At 47.1% G+C, this 18396-nt stretch overlaps 1 long non-coding RNA gene across 1 annotated transcript; it reads right to left on the reverse strand.

Moving 5' to 3' along the window:
• Window positions 1-1610: 1610 nt before the first annotated feature.
• On the reverse strand, window positions 1611-16382 carry LOC115405593 (uncharacterized). Its single transcript, XR_003933445.1, has 3 exons — window positions 16227-16382; window positions 14691-14696; window positions 1611-1621 (listed from the first exon to the last, which is right to left on the reverse strand). It is a non-coding gene; the product is annotated as an uncharacterized LOC115405593 (long non-coding RNA).
• Window positions 16383-18396: the final 2014 nt, after the last annotated feature.

Consider the following 18396-nt stretch of genomic DNA (forward strand, 5'->3'; position numbering starts at 1 on the left):
ATTTTACCTTCAGGCGCCTCCTGGTGCAGAGAAGCAGTTTTTAAAGCAGCAAAAGGAAGATTTGAAGTTTCCATCTGAAAACCTACTGCCAGATCAGATTCTCTCAGCTATACAGGAGGCACAGCTTCAACGCATTTAATACAATAAAAATCATTTTCATTCCAGAAATGGATTTTACTTTAACCTTTTTCCATCTTGCTTTCATTACATGTAAGTTCCTCATGTAAGGTTTTCTTCTGACTCCGGCGCCGCTACTGAGCCCGTCCGGTGCTCCAGAAACCTTTCCGCAAGGATTCTTCTTTCTGGACGCCGGAGCCCTAGCATGTCAATCTGGACAGAAGAAAGTCGGGTGCCGGAAGGAAAGTAGATAGCCTGCGTGTTCCAAAATAAGTGACTTCAAAATAAAATCTGTGTCGTGTTTTTGCCTTAACACTCTTTTTTTAAATTCTTCTGGTAGAATACAGAGCAATCAATGTTATCTAATCTTTATACGCATTAGAAGAATGAATGATTTTGTACTTGTTATTGTAGGAAAGTCAAACGACACCGAAATTGCACAAAAAATAGCTCTATGACCGGAGCGGCTCTCTGCCAAATCAGGGTTCTTTTGAACATGTCGGGTGGGTTGATGAAATGGTTCTGTGCTTGTCACGTGATTTTTATCATGAAAATATGATTTTTACGGTTTAAAGGTGCATTTTCCACAGAGGTAGTCTGCTTTAGATGTTTGGGCTGAAACCTCGACAGATCTGGCAACCTCCTCTAGCAGACCGCAGACGCACCGGAGGTGGTGTGAGTGACAGTGCTCCGGTAATTCTGTACTGGAGCCGGACCGGAGCCGGACCGGAGCCGGACCGGAGCCGGATCAGAGCCACACCTTATCCAGTGTGAGCCTGGCTTAAAAGCTATGATCCAGCACCAGAGTGGAGTCTGAGGCCCGCTTGAATGGACCTCTTCTTGATCAGGTACAGAGTCTTCAGCGATCAGCCAGGCCCACATCTACGTAAACACCACCCCGATGCCGCCCACCTGAGCAGAGAAAAAAGGAGACAAATACATTCCCCAGCTGCCCAAGTGGCCTCTATGTGGCCACAGAACTGTAGAACTAAAGTATGACAGACCCCCCCCCCCCCCCCCCCCCCCCCCCCCTTTCTCCAAGGTGCGCCTCCTGGCACACGGCAAGAACCGATCAGGCTGAAAATCTCCAGCCAACGCCCCCAGAATAAGGGTCCATTGTCCGACAACCAGGGTGGAGGAGGGGAATGGATGGGAGGGCCCGAATCCCCCTAACCACTAGACTTAGCGGCCACAAGGGTGAACAAAATGCGAAAGGTCCTGCTCCTCCTGGGACATAAATGCCCCAGCTGATCACAGTAAATACACCTCCCTTGGAGGAACCGTCACTCCCTCTCCTCACGCGATTTGCGGGTACAGCTGACCTGCATGGACTCCTCTGTGGCCTCCCCTGGACAGTGAATGGGACCCACAGCAGTCTAAGCAGGGATACCCAGACTTCCTATCCCCAGGCTCCACGAAAACCAGGAGGATCCCAAGGTGCTCCCAGGCCAGCCTAGAGACATAGTCTCTCCAGAGTGTCCTGGGTCTTCCCCGGGGTCTCCTCCTGGTGGGACATGCCTGGAACTGCTCCCCAGGGAGGCGTCCAGGAGGCATCCTAAAGAGGTGTTGAGCCTCCTCAGCTGCTCCTCTGGATGTGGAGGAGTAGCGGCTCTACTCTGAGCTCCTCCCTGGTGACTGAGCTCCTCCCCCTGTCTCTAAGGGAGTCCAGCCACCCTACGGAGGAAGCTCATTTCAGTCGCTTGTATCTGGAATCTTGTCCTTTCAGTCATGACCCAAAGTTCATGACCAAAGATGAGGGTGGAGAGTGAAGATTGACCGGTAAATTCAGAGCTTTGCCTTTCGGCTCAGCTCCTTCTTTACCACGACGGACCGATACAATGACTGCATCACTGCAGACGCTGCACCGATCCGCCTGTCAGTCTCACCTCCATCCTTCCTCCACTCCTGAACAAGACCCCTAGATACTCCTCCACGTGGGGCAAGGTCTCTAGCCTCGTAAACCAGCCCCGCCCACTCCTCATCTATGTTGGATTTTGGAGTTGGGCTCAGTCTGGGTAGGAGCCCATAGAAGAGGTTTTGACTTAGTCTGAAACGACCGAGCCAATCAGCGTTGCCGCTTTTTGTTTTCAATTTTTTTTTGGCGAATTCCGGTGGCTAAACCGGACGCCATCACTTTGTGTAGCAGAGATTACGGAGATAAACTTTAACCATCATCTGAAAGCTGCAATGAGTAAAGTTATAGCTAAAATACCAAGAATTACAACAATCAAGCAAGAGCCAGAGTCTGCGCCTGGTGAGTTTCTTACAGGAAAAGACGTTTTCGCGTGTCTATGCGTGTGGGGAAGCTAGAGCTAATGAGCTAATGCTACCCCTTAGAGAAGCTAACACATTTTGATGACGTATTTGTTTTGAAGCGCTGATTGGCTGAAGTACGCTGTCAGTCAAAAGAGTAACTGACGCCCCCTGCACGAAGTTTCTATGGGCTCCTATCCAGACTGAGCCCAACTCCAAAATTCAAAGATGGACGAGGAGTGGGCGGGGCTGGTTTACGAGGCTACAAGGTTTCTTCCTGAGTGCAGAAATTGTAAATAGATTGATTTGATTGGTGTGTAATTGTCTGACCTGCACTGTTATTTTTAATGAAGACAACATGTCCCAGTTGATGTGAGGAAGGTGGCAGTGACATCCTACTTCATGAAGACCCTGGAGAGACTCGTCCTGGAGCAGCTCCTCCAGTTTGCCTACCAGCCAGACTTGGGACGGAGAAAGCCATCATCTTCCTGCTATGCGGCCTCTCCACCCGCCTGCACAGAGCAGCCAGCACTGAGAGTCCTGTTCTCTGACTTCTCCGGTGTCTTTAACACCATCAGGCCAGTGACAAAGACCACGGAGCTGGTGGTGGACCTGAGGACAAACGCCATCCTATCCGAATGGGCCAGTGTTGGCATCATGGAGGAGGCTTCATTGACAATGTATGGGACTTGGTGAGGAACACTGAGGGGCCAAAACGTCTGTAGTCAATGAGGCAGTTGAGGTCCTTCAGTGTCTGTCACACTATGCTGAAGGTCTTCTATGATGGTCTTCTGTGGTGACGAGCTCCATCCTCTTTGCTGTTGCATGCTGGGGCAGCAAGTTGAGGGTGGATAGCGCCATCTGGTGGATATGGAGATGGACAGGTGGTCAGCAACTGGACTGAACTGAGGTCCATCTTGAAGAATGATTCTCACCCCTCCATGTCCTGGTCCCTCCATGATGTCCCGATATCTCCATGACGTCTCGGTCTCTCCATGATGTTCTGGTCACTCCATGATGTCCTGGTCCCTTCAAATGTCCTGGTCTCTCCATGATGTTCTGGACCTTCTATGACGTTCTGGTCTGTCCAGGACCTCCTGGTCCCTCCATGATGTTCTGGTCCCTCCATGACGTCCTGGTCCTTCCATGATGTTCTGGTCCCTCCATGATGTTCTGGTCCCTCCATGATGTTCTGGTCCCTCCATGACGTCCTGGTCCTTCCATGATATCCTGGTCCTTCCATGACGTCCTGGTCCGTCCATGACGTCCTGGTCCCTCCATGACGTCCTGGTCCCTCCATGACGTCCTGGTCCTTCCATGACATCCTCGCCCTTCCATGACGTCCTGGTCCATCCATGATGTTCTGGTCCTTCCATGACGCCCTGGTCCGTCCATGACGTCCTGGTCCCTCCATGACGTCCTGGTCCTTCCATGACGTCCTGGTCCCTCCATGATGTTCTGGTCCCTCCATGATGTTCTGGTCCCTCCATGACATCCTGGTCCCTCCATGACGTCCTGGTCCCTCCGTGATGTCCTGGTCCCTGCAGATCTTCCTGGTTCCTCCACTGATTCTCGACCAGCCATGTATCTGAGCACATTAAATATGTCCGTCATCATTTTCCTTTTGTATGTGCAATATGAAATTACTTTCCTCCTCCTCCTTTGGACTGTTTCAGTCAGTACAGCGTCTGAGTGTTGGACGGAGGCCAGAGTCCGCAGAAATGCAATTGATGGAGCGTGATTCCTCCACCTGCATGTCTCGGTGTAGTCTGAGCCTCCCGCTCTCACTGCATTCACTTTGGTTTTGCTCAAACAGATTTTTATCACAGACAGTCAAACTTTGAGCAATCTTCTGTTGTTTATGGCCCCCACTGACATAACTGTGTTTGTTTTGTCTTTGCTCTTCATGCCATTCACTTCCTAAACTCTGCTTCAGAATCCATAGAAGGATTCACTGGCCCAGTTTACATGGGTGTTTTTTTCAGTCTGATTGTAAACAATCGTATTAAACGGAGTGTATTCATGTACGGCATACAAAACTATCCACGATGAACCCTCGTCCACCAGGACCCTGGGTGAAGCGGATTATACAGCGTCCTGTGACATGCGCACAAAGTCTCTGGAGGACCTTCCAGGTCTTCTCTCTGCAGCAGCAGTCCTCAGACCCAGCAGAGAGTTTTTATCTGCTGATATCTGCTCAGATAATGTCCCAACATCTCCATGATACCTGCTGAAGGAGCGGCTGCTACCCTGGCCAGAGCACTGCCGCCGAGCGCCACGTCTCGGTTTAGCTCTGCTCCGCATGTCGATGTTTTGAATTAACTGGTGCCCGTGTTAACTTGTGACCAACAGACTGAAACATGTAGTCGTTCTGGCGAACGTCGGTTATCGACAGTTACAGTGAGTGTATACGTTTAAAGTCTTTTGTGAGTCTTACTTTAACATCTGCTGTAATCAGCAGGTGTTTACACAGACCTCCGCCGTCATTCGTTAACATGAGAACCAGTTAATCCATGACACCATCCGGCGATTGCTCGTATTCTGCTATAGAGCTCTTTATACAACTCGCTGTTGCGCGATTTGGTTCCTTCTCGCCTCTCCAATGTTTTTTTCTGTCTGGGTTTTTTATTAAAAAAAGTGTTATTCAACCACCGTTCTTCTGCTGGTTTTTTGACTGTGCTGCTTCCCGTTTACTGGCACGTCACTCGTCACTACGTATGAGGGAACGCATGCGCAGAACAAACACTCCCCCAGTACAATCCGCTCCGCTGTCAGGCTCGTTTATAAGGGACACGGAGCGGATTGTCAATCGGTGTACATCACCTCATACAATCAGCTCCAAAATACAATCCGCTCCGAGTGAAGCGGATCCACTAGGTTGTTTACATGACACATTTTACAATCAGCTTCACGTATAATCCGCTTATGGGTCTTCTCTGAACTGAGCTGACTGAACCCTCCATGCTAAAGGTGTCGACTACCTGTGGAGAATCGACGCTGCCTCAGACTTTTCCTTAGTAAATGATGAAAGTGGTAGCTGATTGAGCCAATGCCCTTCAAACATGTCAGTGCTGACACAACTGATGCTACTGGACATCATTCATGTTGCTGATGAGGGAGTCTGACTTAGTTCAGGAGTAATGAGGCTCCTCCACCAGAGAATAGGACTTGAGTGAAACAGACACAGCTTATTGTCCAGTTAAGATTTGAAAGTGGTTTACAGTCTCATAAAAGAGCGGTGTACATAGAAATGTGTGTCCTGGATTCCACCTTTGAGGAGCGGAGGATAACTGCAACGTGGCGCCCAGACCACAGTCCTGAACCCTCTTCCTCTCACATCTGGACCAGCACTACCCAGCACTGGTTTGATAATGCTGACATCTGCCCAGTGACAGAGAAAAAAAAAGTAATGACACGACAGAGGTCCAGAAAAACGTACTATTACTGTGCTATGTACTAATTTAAAGCAGCATAGATGTTATTAATACCAGTTACTAGTTAAACACTGTTTACAGCTTAAACTCAGCTGATAACATGAGAACGTCTCTGCTTCCTACCGTGACAACCTGCCAACACCCTGCAGGGATTCAGTGCATTCAATGGCCTCTTACCTTTACACAGACTGTCAAATTAAAAGTCCAGCCCTGATGTGACAGCATGTAGAGGAGACGCTTACCTTCTCCACCGTGCCTTGCCTGCTCACTTCTCTACAAAACGACCACAAACATCAGCTCAGCGGCTCTGGAGTCTCGGCGTGTTAACAGAGACCAGAGACACTGACGTCCAGCTCATGGTCCGAACTGCAATGAAACAAACACAACAAGCAGCATGCAGACGGCGTCTGGGCAGGTCCACGTCAGGGCAGCTTCGGACTTCTTCACTCGGAGGGACTTATTATTAAAAAAAAACTTCAAGCCGCAAGAACTGGAAGCTGCTATAAATATATCAGCAATAACCTGAAAGAACTTCCCTTCCTTCCTCCGTACGTGTTCGTGTGTGTGTGTGTGTGTGTGGACTCTATCTTCCCTGCTGACAGTGTGTGGGTGATGGATGGCAGTCGTGCATACAGCTTGTAATGTCTCACACACACACACACACACACACACACACACACACACACACACACACACACACACACACACACACACACACACACACACACACACACACGCGCAGTGTTCTGGCTTCATGACAGAGCCATGTGATGCTGGAGCTTCATTAATCTGGATGTAACTGCTTTAAAGCTGCTAATGAGAGAAGTTTGTTCTCCTTCAACAGGAAACAAGTAAACATCTCTTAATAAGTTACTCAGAGTTAACTTTGTTGCACTGACAGACCACTGAGACATTTCTCTGTAAAATGTCACCGTACCCTTGTCTCTGTCTGGTTTAATCCCTCCAGTACCAGAGGGGGACCAGACTGGGTGCCACCATCATTTTCATCAGTTGTGTTTCTTAATAGATGCAAGATTCACACCTGCTTTTGACATGTTGTCAGGAAAAGTCCTCGTGAACTTCAAGGAGACAAAAACACATGAATCAGACTGAAAACACCTGAAATATTTTAGAGATTTGACTTCAGAATCTTGCTAAATGAATCCAGCCTAACCTGAGGCTCTCCAGGAGTCTGATCCTGATCCTCAAACCTCTCAGCCTTATCGACTGAAGTGAAGAAAGATCCACTGGAAAAACAGTGCAGGTGCTTTGTTGAAATGCAAAGTGTGGGATTCTCCTTCAGTCCCAGAGAACGACGTTCGATCCTAAACTGTAAAGCGAGCCGTCAATAACGTGTTGTGAAGACAGGTTACAAGAGATGGATCACAGTTCACATGAAGAAACTAATGTTCTCTGACGTTTCTCCCTCCTGCTGATCATTGTGTCAGTGAACAGTCCAATCACACAGTGAAAGATGGAGAAGAAGCCACCATCTGCACAGCAGTCAGGTTAATAGAGCTATAGAAGGAAGAGGCCACCTTTCACACAAACACTGCTCACACTTTTCAGGCGAGGTGAAGCAGCAGTGTGAGAAAACAGAGACCAAGCCTTCAGAGATGCGAGGGTTAAAAAGCTGTCAGAACACTGCACTCATCTCATACGACTGGATTCTTCCTCCACGCCTCCTTAGCAACCATCCGACCCCAGCCGGCAGTGAAACATCAGCTCTGGCAGGTGAGGGAAGAAAGCAGTAAAGGATTCATCGTTCCAGAGTAACACTCCCATCTGGCGCCCGGTGACCAGGAGGAAAGTACCACAGGGAGTGCAAAACATTTCACTTTTCCTGCTAGACGCACTTCTGGTGCCGTTCAGCCAGTTCTGGAGAGATGTAACTGCTAATGGTTCAGCTCCGCCCTCAGCAGCATCTCTGGTATAGTTCCTCAGTCTCTGCTCATCATGATCCATGGAACTGGTCCAGTCTACACTGGTTTTCGGTGGTTGGCCAAAGGATACTTGATCAAAACCCAACAGAAACTTGGTTAGGAGTTTTGAATTCATCTGATACTGTAAACCCCTTGGCTCCTGGAGGCGTGGCAGGCTCCCTGTCCCAGTCCAGGTGGGGTCCTGGCCCTTCTGGGTCCTGCCTGTCTCGGCCTGGATCCCGGGGCCCGGTGCTTCTTCTCTTCTCCTGGGGCTCTTCCTGGTTGGGGGTGGTCTTCCCTGTGCTCCCCCTCTGGTGCCTCCTGGGCTGGGGGTGTGGCCCTCCCTGGGAATTGTGCAGGTGGTCTGAGCCCTGGGTTGTCCTCTGATTGATCTGAACTGCCTTCACCTTTGGACCCTTGTGGGCCCTCGGGTCCTCTGGCAGCGTCCTCTGATCTGGCTTCATTTGGTTTGTGTCCTCTGGCACAATCCAAATAAATCAATGAAACATGCAGCTTTGACTTTCACTCATTTTGGCAGCATGACTGATGTGCTGCAGCAGAAGGTAACTGTGTACGTAACGCGTCTCTGCAGCGTCAGATCAAGACAGACTAGAAAACGTCACCAATGAGACATGCAGCTTGTGGAAGAATGGCCTCATTTTTTTGTGCTTCTCATTGAAATTTCTGGTAGTTTCTACATTCACACAGGAGTGTTTGAGCCGTGCACATATGGACAGCATCAATAGCGTATCAGGTATGATAAGACTAAGACAAGCATGCATTAAAGTGGAGTTTGTGTCTTGAGTCCAGGCCAGAAGACAGTGTTGATCCAGTGTATTTCAGCCAGACTTTATAATCAGGAGGTTTTTACCAGAACAGGAGTACAACTGGAGAAGATCGTGTGTAAAGAGTGGAATTGGAAAGCACAAACAGGAAACTGTTGGAGGTGAGATTGAAACTCCGTCTGTAAAGGTCAGCAAAATAAGGAAGAGGAGACACAGGGTGATGGAAACAGTCTGCGGAGTTCCAGCTGGACGTGTTGTCAGGATTTGCTCAGTCTGACATCAAACAAGAGGTATTTGTTTCGCAGCTCTACGGTTGTTGAAAGGTTTTGTCTCCCATGTAAGAACAATTTCTTGATCATTCTTTAAAGTGCTGCAGGTGAGCGTGTGCCGGGTTTATGAATGTGACTCTTCTTTGCGTGTGCCATTTTTGGCTTTTGGGGTTACATAGTCTTTTATTATGTATCCTACACCATGAGGAACCATGAGGGGCAGCTGATGACAAACAACCTACAATCATGAGCTACGACTGATAATATGAAACTACTGAAATACTACAAATACTACATGAGCAATCATGAGAGAGCTGACACATGCACGGTGTGGGACCTGTCACTTCAAAATCCAGTCACCGCAAACACTCATCTAATAGCGCAGTGCTCCAACATTCGCCACCACCACCTACCGTCAAAACTAACCTCAGTGAAATACAGCAAGAGTGCTTCATGGAGGGGGAGGCCCGATGTGGGACTGGGTACCAGGCCCCGCTAGGTGGACCATGAAAAAGCAGAAGATCATGTGCGAAATGGAAACCTGGAGCTTGAATACCGGAGATGAGAGGTGAAGACTCCTGCCCGGAACTCAATACCCCCAACAACCATCAGAGACACCAGCAAACTGAGACCCACTACAGCAACAGTACTCTGGGGCATCAGCAGGCCCTCCGGTCCTCGAGGGCCAACGCCCTGCATGTTTCAGCTCTCTGCTTCAGTGCACCTCTATCTGAGCTTCATGTGAAGAAGCCCAGTGATGAGCCCTCATCACAGTCAGGTGTGTTGCAACTGGAAGAGACCTACAACATGCAGGACAGCAGCCCTCGAGGCCCGGAATATCCAGAGAACCTGGATATAGGACTGATATAGTAGGAAAGAACCAATATTTTACCAATATCAACTACGAAACAGAAGTCAACAGCTCGAGTCGCTCAGCTAAAGAGACACACCAGAGGAGGATGACCTTCTGCTGTCCGGAAGCTGAGCTGTTCCCTCGTTGGCGGGGAGATCAAAACAGCAACAGGTCAGACCATGAAGAGACGGGACGGACAAAAACTGGACAGGGAAAGAGAACCATCACACACCACCGATGTCCAGTAGCTCATGGACCTGAGAACAAATCACTGGTGATGTGATGCTCGATGAACGAGTGTTTGACTGAGGCGGCTCTGACGAGACCCGGTTCACGGCGTTCCGAGAGCGTTCTTGTGTGCGCTTCCTTCACGTCTCCTGTGTGTGATGAGTCCAGCTGTCAGCGCTGCCTTCACGGGAACGACTGACCACATCTCCGAGTCTGAGTTTTCCACAGCAGCTCCAGTCACCTGAACGCAGCAGCTCGCTAGCGGAGGAGGGGTATCGGAGGAGGAGCCGGTGTTTCGGACCGACTAGTTTCCCTGTTAATTGGTGACTGACTTACTTTCACGTCCTTTGTTGCTGGTAGATGTGAAACAAGACAAAAAGCTGTCAGACCTTTTGAGTCTGATTCCAACATCGCCCGTGACGAGAAGCAGCGGCAGGAAATGCTAAAGGACATTTTTCACCAGTTAGCAAGAAAGCCAGTTAATTTGAAACACCTGACTGCTTTATCAGAGATTTTAGCAATGGAAAACACACACACTCACACACACATAGACACACACAAACTATAAAATGCTCCGTTAAAGGACACATGGCAGCATTTGCATGCACTTTTCTAGGGATGACGTGCAAGGTACAGCACAATGTAAAAATATCTCTTTCAAATCTGGATCAAAAAACGGCTTAGACCACCATATGAGAACTCCATATGAGGATCACTACTGCAGGAAACCATCATCAGCAGGGTAAACCTAACCTGTCTCACCACGGTCCAGACCAGCTCACGCTCCCTGTTAGTGGAGAACAATCCAACGCCTGGTGAATTCTGCTTCTCAATGACAGGAAGAGCCGACATCGAAGGATCAAAAAGTGACGTCGCTATGAACGCTTAGCGCCACAATCTAGTTATCCCTGTGGGAACTTTTCTGACTCCTCCTGTTTAAAACCCGAAAAGTCATCAGAAATAACGTCATTCCATCTGAGGACCCAATGGACAGCAGCTGTCCTAGCATTAGCATTAGCATTAGCCACTCTCAGGTTGATTTAGTTGTAGATGGAGCAGCAGCCTCACTCTGCTCCACACTTGAATCGATTGACCCCCTGAAGATTAAAAAAAAAAACGACTCAGAGGAGGACAGCTCCATGGTAGAACGAACAACGTTAAAGAGATCAGCAGGAAAACTAAAGAGGAAATGGTGTCTAACTCAACTACGAGGGCGTACCCAAAAGAATCTGGAATTTGACTGTAACTTTTTATTTCTGACATTTCAAAATAAAACACCACCGTCGCCTTCAAAATAATCTCCATCTGCATTAATGCAGCGCTCCAGCCGTGTCTCCCACTTCACCAATGCGTCGTCAGACCCGTGCGTAATTGTGTCATTCTGGGCCGGCTGTGATTTGTCTGTCCCCTCCTCCACATCTGCAAACCGCTGTCCCTTCAGCTGCTTCTTCAACTTGGGGAACAAGAAAAAGTCACTGGAGGCTTCATCTGGAGAATCAGGCGGATGGGAGAGGAGATTCATCTCATTCTTCTCCAGAAACTGCGTGAGGCGCAGCGCCGTGTCCGCTGGCGCTCTGTGGTGGTGGATCAACCGGCTCCACTCCGCCACGACGCTCTGCTTCCTCCTCACATCCTCACGGAGCGTCTGAGGACTTCCTGTAGTAGTCCTGGTTTACAGTCTGACCTGGAGGGACAGACTCGCTGTGGACGAGACCCTGGACAGCCAAGAAGCAGCTCAGCATTGTTTTCACGGCTGAGCGGACCTGACGCGCCGACATCTGGCCCTTCTCAAACCCCCGGACCACTCATGGACCTGAGTCTTCCCCAGAGCAGCATCCTTGTAGGCTTGCTGCAACAAGCTGAGTGTTTCTGCTGCTGTTTTTCCAGCAAAAAGCAGAATTTAATGTTTGCGCTGCTCTGGCTTCACAGTCAATGTCGCCATTTTGGAAAAAATCGCAGACCGCCGCTGCACTCTGTTACTATAAATAGCGCCTGACAGGCATCAGTGTCACTCTGGGAGCTCAGATTTCTCACAGATGTGCACGAGGCTTACCTGCAGCACATCTGACGGCCAGAAGTCCAAACTCATTATTATTATTGTTTTCTGACCAAATTCCGGTTTGTTTTGGGTAAGCCCTCGTAGAAGTATTTCGTACAGCCTGGAAAGAAAGTCTGTTAACCTGCAAAAAAAAAACAAAAGAACTGCCTTCTATTAGTCCTTCATAGAAGAAAAGCAGATCAAGCCCAGGTTTCTCCTCAGCCCTATAGCCAGGCTGTATGCTCGCTCATTGGATCTGGTGGCCTTTCTCTGTAAGCACTATATAAATAACGCTGAATTGAACTGAATTGATTTGAATGAAATGAAGAGACAGGCAGATCATAGGGGCCAGGGTCTACCATAGCAGATCAGATCCAAGGACCATAGGGGCCAGGGTCTACCATAGCAGATCAGGTCCCAGGCCACAGAGGCCAGGGTCAGATAGCCCTGGAACAGAACAGAGACTGAAACCAACGGACACTCACTCACACATTCTCACAGTGTGAGTCTATCAACAGAGTTGCACTGGAAGAAACAGACATACAGTCTCTCTTCTATCCCCTTTGTGTTGCCAACCACACATCAACATAACACTTCTCTCATCTGCCATCCTGCTCCAGTCTTTTGGTTGACTGCCTTTTTTGGATTTACAGTTCACATGTCCCATTTCTCTCTCTGTCTCTCCCCCCCTCTCTCTCTCTCTCTCTCTCTCTCTCTCTCTCTCACACACACACACACACGCACACACACACACACACACACACACACACACACACACACACACACAAATAATGTTTGAGTATAATTTTTGGAATCGCAGCTGTTGTGTTATTACTGTTTCACACACGGATGAAGTGTCGACCACTTCTGTTTCAAGAACTCTGAAATTACACTGTGACTATTTCCCCTGGTTGTTGTTTGAATGTTTATGTCTGTTTATTTGCTTATTTAATGAGTGTGTATTCTGGGCAGCTTTCTGTTTTCCCTGATGCTGTGCTTGTGCTCGGTGTTGCTTTTGAGCTGCTTCTTTGCACACTTTGCTGCTCGCTCTATGGAAATGTTGTCAGCTGCAAGAGAAATGTCCCTGCAAGGTAGAAATAATAAAGTGGAGCCTGAAGTCTTCTCCACGGTTTACTGTTACTCTTTATTAATTCAGTTATCAATTCAAATCTATACTAAGTGTATCTTTTGGGACTGAAGTCAATGAATTTGCTATAATGTCCTGGGCCCAGTATTTCAAAAAACTAAATCCAGATTAAATTGATCCAGATTTCCAAATCCCACTTTCCTGATTCATGGATCAGGATCTTCTATCCTGGCATTTCAAAACTTTGCTAGATTGTATCAGAATAATCCTGATCCTCTCGGATTGAGATTTTCAAATCCATCCCACCCCTCGGATCAGCCGCCCTCAGGGTCACAGACAGGAGACAGAATGTGTGTGTGTGTAGATCTTAAGGCTGCAGAGATCTTTCATAAATTAACGCACCAAAAGAAAAAGTATTATATAGTCCTTCCAGATACTTTCTGTTGCATGGAGTCAATGTTCACTTCAGTTCTCTGTTTAAGCAGCTGCCTTGTCACTGACCTTCATATTTTGAGAAGCATTTTATAAAAGGACATTACAGACTGGTGTAATAAAATAAAAACATCAGACAAATGTGAGATATCCAACAGCTTTACTGAACAGAAACAAAGGGAAAACAAAAGTATTCCTAGACCTTCTAGGAAAAATACAACTCAACCAAAGCTCTTCTGACCGCTCTTCCGCTGCTTCATCGGGCAGATGTGGTGAAGGTGGAGGAAGATCTGGACCTAGATGGAAACTGAGCGAGCACACCAGCAAATTCTACTTGCTAAGGAACAAATAAAACTCACCATGCTTCAGCAAGAACACACCAAGTTAAAAATACAATTACTGGAAAAGCAAATGGAAAAATAGTGTGAAAACTTTAAGTGTAGGTGTTACAATTTTGGGTTGAGGAATTTTTTGTTGTTTGAGTTACTTTTCTGACAATTGTGAAATTTGGATTTTTTTCTGTTCAACAAAAAAACAACTGTACATGAAGAGACTTAATTTATTAAAAATATCTTTTTATACTAATGATTGTGAGACATGCCAGTAAAAGCTCTCTGTGGATGAGTCTCTGTGGAACTGATACCTGGATCAGACTCTGAGCCGACCCTGAGGAGGATTAATTTAATGCTGGTTTTCAGGATAACACTGATCCAGATTAGGGACTGAAGTTTTGAAATACCCAACACAGGCTCAAATCTGGATTAAAGGCAGGATTGGATTCCCAAATCTGGATTTAAATTATTTAAGATTCAATGCTGTTTGAAATACCCAGTTTGGGATCAGATCTGCGTTTAATCCAACCCTTATGTTTGAAATACTGGGCCCTGTTGAACAGATAAGCCCGAGGTTATCTGATGTAGACAGGGTCTTTTAGTAATTAATAACTATCTCTGATCATCATAAACTATTATCAGTAGCCAAACTGACCATAAAGTTGATTCCCAACACATAGAACCATGCATGAACTGGATCGTTCTGTCTCTGAACTGTAGCAGGTTCTTCTGGGTGAATAGAAGTGCTGCTCACTCCAGCTCACCGTCCGCTGCACACACTCCCCAGTCCTCACCGTCTGTCAGGGCGGCGGCGGACCCAGAAGCAGAAGAGCGTCGGCAGAAGCAGGACTACAAGCGACGGTCTGGCAGCGGACGGCAGGACGGGAGGCGGAGGGAGGGGGGGCCACACATGAAACCATGAGGGGGATTAGCAGTGGACCTCTGGCTGAGTCCTGCCCTCAAACACTAATAAACCAGAAACAGTCCCAAACCTTCACCTCCTGGAACTCCGATATTCCCAGAAAGCATCAAGGCTTTGAATACATCCTTTATTTATTCATTTATCAGAGGTTTTGCATATTGATGAAAGAATTTACAACAGATTTCAAGTAAAGGCGATCTTTTGTGATCAACATATGAAACCTGAAGACGTTTGAAGCTTGTCCGCCTGGCCTGTTCTGCATGTGTGTACCTGTGTGTGTACCTGTGTGTGTACCTGTGTGTGTATCTGTGTGGTGTGAGTGTGTGGAAACAGGATGTGCTGGATGAGCAGCTGGGCTGCAGAATACTAAAGCCTCCGGCTTCAGGCGCCGGCCCCGGCGGCTTACTGCTGAAGGTCAGCACCACAGGAATACGGAGGACAAGAAAAAAAAAAACGCAGACAGCTCATCGGGCTAAGACCTGAACCTCCGATCTCTCAGCACCGCTCGTCCTCGCTCTGCTCATGCTTCTGCAGGACGAGTCACGGTGAATTAGGCAAACTCGCTGGCCAGTAATTGGTTTGTGGGGAAAGGTTTTCAGACGGACATTAGGAAACGGTGGCTCCCTTCACTTGGTAATTCCGCCGGTGGTTGGAGTCAGAGAACACAGCAGACCTGTTCCTCCAGTGAACGATGGATGCTTCAGTGTTTCTCCTTCGCTGTGGACCTTACAGAAAAGCTGCCTTATGATCATAATGAGCTGATTAAACTCAATAATACTGCTTAAAGTTATGAGGTGGGGGGTGGAGACTTCATGGCTGTGGTCCAACCAGCAGACCCCACCTCCACTGGGAGGGGGGGGGGGCAGGCTTGCTGGATCACGGCGCTGCCAGACAGTGTCAGCAGGGAGCCTTGTGAACGAGCCATTTGACATCTGTGGATGTCTTAATAAAAGCTTTCCGAACAGGACAGAATATTTGGAAGCCTTCGATAAAGCCCTCAAGAGCCTGAAGATGTGTTATGAAAGATCCTCTAGAGGAGTTGCTGAATATGAGAAAAAATTCACATCGAGGACCAAATGTTCCTCTTCAAAAGTAGTGCTGGATAATTTCCTCTCTTCAGTTGAGGAAGGTGACACGTTGACTGAAAATGATATCTTCCACACCTCCCTGTGAGTGTGAGGTTAAGAGCTGAGAAAGAAGATAAAGTCCATCTTTCACGGTGTCAGTACAATGCCAACTCTGCCCTCCCGATCTCTGCGGTTGCCATGGGGACGGCAGGAAGACGCCAGACCGACGTGCCATCACCTCCACTCTCAGAGCCACAAGCCGAGAACAAAGCTTTGTCTTCCATTGTCTTCTGTCTTTGGACTCGTGTCTCTGGCCACCTGGCCATTGAGCGTCCATTACTCACCCAGCCTGGTTTTTCTGACTCACAGGGTGGTTTTAGGAACACCAACCAGCTTGTTCTCCTCTACGACTGAAACACTTTGCACTCTTTTAACTGTCACACATCTGCAATCCAACACCTTCTCACCAACCCTGTTACTCCTGTACTCCTGGTTCTGCAGGTTTCTTCCTGTTAAAAGGAAGTTTTTCCTTTCCACAGTGGCTCATGCTGCTCATGTGGATCTGTTGGGTTTCTCTGTACAAGTGTCTACAAACCACCATGTTGTAACTGGCACTTCATAAATAAAGCTGAATTGAATTGAATTGAATTGTACTCTCCTGGTTTTTAACCAAAGTTTGAGTACCTTCGTAAACATTTAAACATCCCACTGCTATACCATCAGCACATTCAGTAGAGATTCCAGAGTCACCGTAAAAAAACAAGAACGCAGAACATAACCTGCTCGCAGTGTTTAGAATTACAGCTGTCACACAAACAAAAAAATGAAAAATAATCCCTTTTGTTCATTAAAACAGAGATATTTAAAAATGATAATGCTGAACAACAAAGGCTTGACAGGACAATGTCAACAACAAATATTTCACATTGTTCCGTTGAACAATAACTGAGAAGTACTCTCAGAAATGTCTCTTAAATAACTCTACAGACAGAAATAAAAATTAAAAGGCTCATTGGGAGGGCTCTATGGAAGCATGAAACCACAGTAAAGCCACATGGGATTACAGAGAATCGGTTTGTTTATGGGATAGAAATCAGTGAAGAACAGTCCAAAGCCGTGCCACCCAGACGGTACCATCATGATGTTCAGCAGTACATCTGTGAAAGAATAATAAAGGCTGAAGAGACATTTGACGTAGAAATTTGTTTGGCACTTGTCAGAAAACAGTGTTGAAGGTGAAGCTAACACAGCACTGCAGAGCAGAGGGACTGGGATGAGCCACAAAGCCCACAATGCTCAGAGAACTGAGACACATCAACTGAGGACCTGAAAATGTTTGTTTTGTGCGGAGTTGTGTTCTAACAGGGCATAAAGACAGGCGGTGTAATGAAAGTTATACCATTACTGGAAGGGACGTGTGTTTTAATGCAGAAAGGACAGCTTCAGAGGTGAGTCCTCATTCATCCTGACTGTTTCATCTGCAGTGCTCAGGAAGTTCACAGAGGTTAAACAGGCACGGTTATATTTACAAATTCGATAGTGTCAAATGTATTTGATATGTATACAGACATGCAATGCAGATGTGCTGAACCTGATGGTTCAGGCTTCTCATGCCAGGTATCTGGAGCCATCCTCCCAGCCTGGGGGTTCCTGCTCCCAGTGTCCCGATCACTACTGGTATCACTGTTGCCTTCACGCCCCACTCTCTCTCTCTCTCTCTTCCCTCAGCCCTTGGTGCTTCTCCAGCTTCTCTGCTCCTTTTTCCTGATGTTCCATCACTTGGGATTGCTACATCTATCACCACAGCTGTCTCCTGCTGTTTATCCACCACCACTATGTCTGGTTGATTGGCCATCACCTGCTGGTCAGTCTGGATCTGGAAGTCCCACAGGATCTTGGCTCGATTGTTCTGGACCACCTTTGGAGGTGTCTAACATCTGGACCCTGGGACCTCCAGTCCATACTGGGTACATATGTTCCTGTACACCAGGGATGGGCAACTTAAACGATGGAGAGGGCCACATTGTTTTTGTCAACACTGCCAGAGGGCCGCATAAGACCACACACTTAACCAGATATGATAAAACTGCCATTTTACACGTTTTTATAATATATGTTTCCTGGCCCAACACACAGTACAGTAACTTCACATTTTCATTATCAAATGCATGTATAAAAGCTGTAATCTTCTTTGAAAATGAGAATACAAAAGGTTTGAAGCCAACAAAAAATAACCACTTACTGTGGGTAAGAGTCACTTACATAAGGGCTCTTATGAATAAAACATACAAATCAACCCTTTTCAAAGATGGCAGGGAACTACAGAAAAACAAAACATTAACTGCAATCACAGAACTTATTTTGTGAATTTTGAAAACAACTTTTTTTTTTTTTTTTTTTTTTTACATTTTATCTTTCTCCATGAATACACAAAAAATACAAATCAACCCATCTCAAAGGTGAATGGCAGGGAGGCTTTGCTTTGTGCAGTATTATAGTGGCAACTTAAATCAAAATCTTTCGTGGTAGAGCGGGTCAAGCACATAGGTCTTTCTTTAAATTCTGTAAACAGATATTCTGCTTCCCGTTTAACCTGAAAGACACAGTTTTCTCGGTCTAGTTTTGTTTTTCCCTCGCTCTTCGCCATGGCTCTGTCT

This window comes from Salarias fasciatus, chromosome 18, assembly GCF_902148845.1.
Source record: "Salarias fasciatus chromosome 18, fSalaFa1.1, whole genome shotgun sequence".
Taxonomy (NCBI): domain Eukaryota; kingdom Metazoa; phylum Chordata; class Actinopteri; order Blenniiformes; family Blenniidae; genus Salarias; species Salarias fasciatus.